The sequence below is a fragment of the Oncorhynchus gorbuscha genome, linkage group LG06, assembly GCF_021184085.1.
Source record: "Oncorhynchus gorbuscha isolate QuinsamMale2020 ecotype Even-year linkage group LG06, OgorEven_v1.0, whole genome shotgun sequence".
NCBI lineage: Eukaryota > Metazoa > Chordata > Actinopteri > Salmoniformes > Salmonidae > Oncorhynchus > Oncorhynchus gorbuscha.
This window is the reverse complement of record NC_060178.1, coordinates 56,387,308-56,392,592: the sequence shown is the minus strand read 5'-3', so window position 1 is coordinate 56,392,592 and position 5,285 is coordinate 56,387,308.

Genomic DNA, 5,285 nt, shown 5'->3' with positions numbered 1-5,285 from the left:
GATGGGATGAGGCGCACAGGAGACTGGACGATTCATTGTTTATTTATTTATTTCGTAGAGAAGGATGGGGGGACTCCTCACTTGCATATGAGTAGCTCCCCTTCTGTCACCTGTTCTGGCATCCTATAAGAGTCACAGCTCAATTAAAACGACAAAACTCTGTTGGTTTCAAATGATGTTTAAACAAATATTGTGACAGGTACACCACAACCATTGTGGCAAGTTGCATCTTTCCATGTGCTTTTGTAAGAACAAATGCATATTATCACATATACTCAACCCTATACTTTTATACCATTCGAACACATGTCATTATTGAATCATGAATAATTCAGTGACATTATAGAACTCTAGGCTAGTACGCCTATGCGCTTAATCACCCAAGGTTTTACATTGTTATCCCATCTTTCCCGTAGGACAGAGACCTTTGAGGCGGCAGTGGTTTGCTTAAAGATAGTTAAGTCTCTAGATCAGTTGATGCTAACTGAGGATAATGCTCTGGTCTAGAAGTCTCATTTGAAATAATTTATTCCAAGCAGGTCTGCGATTGAAAAAATGTGAAAGAAAAGTCAAATGTTTTAAACACCTAATAACTCTTTAAAGAGACTCCTAAAGACAAGCAACCAACTGACTCAATGCTACTGTCTCATTGCTACTGTATATATACTGTTTTTGTATCATCTGCTTCCTTGTTTAGGAGTACCTCAGCATGTCCCTCCATTGGCAGACTGGGCAGTGTGGACGGATTGCACGAAGAAGTGCTGCCTCTCTTCGCCAAAACCCCCCACCTTTTTACTCATGTCACTAATATATAATTGCATTTTTGTTTAGTGCACTGAATTAAAGTTCTGCCAAAATAGTAGCAGCATTTTAGCCAACATATTTTAGGGCACATAAACTTTAGTTTTTTTTTCTTCAGAAAATTCATAGTAGTTTGTAAATGCATATTTAAAAAACGAACTTGTTAAGAATATTGGTCTATTACAGTATTGCATGCACAAATGGGATATTGCCTCAAATTATTCAAAGCGATATAATTTGTGGATTAATATTTATAGAAATAGTCAATAAATAATGAGTAATATACCTCTTGTTTTATTCAAACAAATCGGCTCATTTCTCTGCCATGTTTAGTCATTACACCTTAAATGAAGTTTCTGGTACAGTGAATCTGTGCTGCAATATACTATGAGAAAAGTGACTGTTTCTCCCATTATCCCATTCTTTTCTAACCTTTCTGAGTGGTGTTATCTGTGGAGATGCTGCATGTTCTAGATAGCTAAAGCCCCTAAACTGTACAGTGGAAGGCAGCCCTTATCTCAAAAGCAGCACAACATTCACAGGCAGTTGGGCTGGTCATTGGCGCAAAAGAGGAACTTTTAGCAGGAGTGTGTTTTTGGTCTGTTGTTTCCACATGCTACTATGGATTACAACAGCCTCCAAAGAGTCATTTTGATTCCGTCTCTATGAAGGCTAGGTACCTTTAGCTACAGTACAGGTCTGGTAAGGAACTCACTGTGAGTGCGAGGACCAACATAAAGAGCTGTGTCATGGCAGAATTAAGGGCCCTGTAAGCCCAACTCCTGACCAGAGGCCAGACAGAGGGAATCTCAGAGCAGAAGTGTGAATCAGCACAATGCACATTCCAATCATGTCCAGCAGAGGAGCATGGTTTTCCCAGCTGTAGAGATACCACCCTATTCCAGTGACAACAGCAGACCTTCTCACGTGTGGGGCGACACCAGGACACAGGGACACAGTCTTAGTTTAAAGAGTGGTTTCATCCATCACGTTTACAGTACTTGTATTTCTCTCAGCAGGTGGCACAGTTTTGTTTCTTTGAGCACTACTTTTGAAACCTTTAGTGACATTAATGAAGTGTACAGGCATAATGGGTTATGATGAGGTTATAATGCATTGTAAGACTTATACTGAGCTTGGGTATGTCTTGATATCATCGTATATTGATACTGACTGGATAAAAGCCCTTAGTTAAAAATGTCAGTTAAAAATGTCCTACGTTGAGAGACATAACATTTATTTATAAGCCTTATTATAAGACATGATACATAATCATATATGCTTATAACAAGTTATGAAGCATTATACTGGCAGGCTTTAAGTGTTACCAAATGATCAATCGCAATGTTTTATTTCACACGGTGGCTTTCATAAACATACAGTAATTACTTGTTGTGGAATGATCATCATATAGACCAGACCACAACACAAACACAGACCAATGAACAAAATATCCAGCCTGTTTCTGATTTCATGGACCCGTAAGCAGTATTCACAGCTTCAAATCTGGAAGCACGAACAGCATGTAGCCCTTAATTGGTTTCAACACCTTTATAAGTCAAAGACGTTCAAGACCGGCAATCACGTTAAATAGTCAAATTTATCTAAAAAGTCAATTGGAAAGTGAAAAACACTTCTTTTGGAATGTATTATGCTGTGGAATGTCAGAGTAAATTAAATTCCCCTCTGCACACTGAAGCATCAATTTCCTTATGGTAATTATCTGCTGGAATGAATGTGTTACTAGAAGGAGTCAGGCATGCTTGACATTTAGCCTCTGTATGGAGAAACGAAGACAAAAAAAAAATAAGATGAGGAAGAGAAATTAATCCACTGGCTAGGCAGGCATTGGAAGATCCTGAAGGATAGTGGGTGATTTAGTCATTGTGTTAGTAAACTCTGCTTTGAAAAGGGGACCAATAATGAGATGCAGTCCATTGGCAATCTTGTGGGAAAGGGAGGGTGTTTTTAGGGGGAGGTAACTAAAGCAAAACTATCAATACGCTCCTTGACAATGAAGAGGCATGATGATAATAAATACAAAAATCTCAGTTGATATTTTTTATTATCTCAGTAAACAATGTCACAGCCCCCGAAGCATACATGTATGTCTGCAGTATGCCTGTGTATCTGAAGCCTTAGGAGAGTTATAGAGAATCTGCTGCTAAACTGCTACCCTGGCAATTAGTAACAAACTACACAGTAAAGAACAGGATGAAAACAGAGTCTAAACTGACTTTAAAAAATAATAATGAATTCATAGGTGTGAAATTGTGATTGTCAAGCAGTTCTATCAAAGACAAGTAAGAAAGTTTCTGATACCTGTGACATTGAGCTAACAGTCAGAGACACCTTTTTGTGACAATGACGATAGGAGTGGGCAAAGACACAGATCTGGGACCAGGCTAGTCAGAGACGTCTTGTTTCCTCAGTCAGAGATAGGAACAGAGCAGAACCATGCATATTGATGGTCATTAGCACATGTCAATCACTGAATGTCGAGCAGAGAGGTCCACACCCACACTCTCAGAAAAAAAGGGCAAGGTTAGCATACAGTATTGTTCCCTGGGGTAAAAAAGATGAAAATATACATAATGTACCTTCAGAGGTACACATATGATCTCACATGGTACTGTTTGGTACTTTTTGGGGTACATGTGTAGATAATCTAGTATAATGGTACATTTTTGCACCCAATATTTTGAAAATAAAGGTATAATAATTGAAGGTATGGCTTAGTGGGGGTGTGGCTTTAAGTTAGTTATTTTTGGCCACCCGTGAGTGGATGTGTTTCACCAGTTTAAGTGATCTATGGTTATGTTAATTACAGTTTGAACATGTCACAGCCAGTTCTGAAGCCTTTATAAAGGCTGACATAAGAGCATGTGACAATAAAGAGCTGTAATAAATATTGTAGTGACCTTAACCAACCCTGAGCAACCTAGTCAAGAGGTATGGTGTTGGCTTGACAGTCACTGGACCCAGGTTCGAGTCCCAGTCGAGGTTACCCGCAGAATTTGCTAAATTGGCATCAGTAGTGGAATGGCGGAAAGACGTGTACACGTGAAGGACTTGGCAAAGAGAAAAGGAACATTTCTACCACTTTAAAAAAACACAAATGGCTTTGTAACTGTACCCTAAAAGAGCACATTTTTACCTTTTTACATGAATCTATCATTGTATTTGCAGATCCGTGAAGAAATTGCTTTTTATAAACATTTATGAAATTCTATGACATTGTACATATTAGAATAATATTTTTTAATACCACTCAAATTACCAAAATTACAGGCTAAGAATGGACAGAGATAAGTTAATATTTTCACATTTCTGCAATTCCAAATCAGTGTGTCTTGTTTGCAATGAAACTATCTGAGAAGTTATCTGGAATCTGAGCATGGTACTTTCAAAATTTAGGCCAACATTTCCACCCCAGACAGAGTAGGCCTACAGACACATAAAAAGGTAAGCTTTAAAAACCTCTTAAATGCAACTACAGTTGAAGTCGGAAGATTACATACACGTAGGTTGGACTCATTAAAACTCATTTTTCAACCACTCCACACATTTCTTGCTAACAAACTATAGTTTTGGCAAGTCGGTTAGGACATCTACTCTGTGCATGACACACAAATGTGCAAGTCATTTTTCTACCTGAAACGTTTGACCCAAGTCAAACAATTTAAAGGCAATGCTACCAAATACTAATTGACTGTATGTAAGGTCCTTTGCAGTTCTTCTGGGATATATTTGCACTTTTCGCACCAAAGTACATTCATCTCTAGGAGAAAGAACGCGTTTCCTTCCTGAGCGTTAGGACCATTGCGTGGTCCCATGGTGTTTATACTTGCGTACTATTGTTTGTACAGATGCACGTGGTAACTTCAGGCATTTGGAAATTGCACCTAAGGATGAACCAGACTTGTGGAGGTTTACAATTTTCTTTCTGAGATCTTGGCTGATTTCTTTTGATTTCCCCATGATGTCAAGTTTGAAGGTAGACCTTGAAATACATCCACAGGTACACCTCCAATTGACTAAAATGATGTCAATTAGCCTATCTGAAGCTTATAAAGCCAATTAGCCTATCTGAAGCTTATAAAGCCATGACATAATTTTCTGGAATTTTCCAAGCTGTTTAAAGGCATAGTCAACTTAGTGTATGTAAACTTCTGACCCACTGGAATTGTGATACAGGGGAATTATAAGTGAAATAATCTGTCTGTAAACAATTGTTGGAAAAATTACTTGTAGATGTCCTAACCGACTTGCCAAAACTGCAGTTTGTTTACAAGACATTTGTGGAGTGGTTGAACAACTAGTTTTAATGACTCCAACCTAAGTGTATGTAATCTTCCGACTTCAACTGTTTATATCGATGCAGTCACGTATTAATCATTACCTCATATCTCATTCTGAACGTTGGAGACTTCTCGAATCTGCACAAACCGAGTTTTACTGATCATTCCGTACCACACAAATTG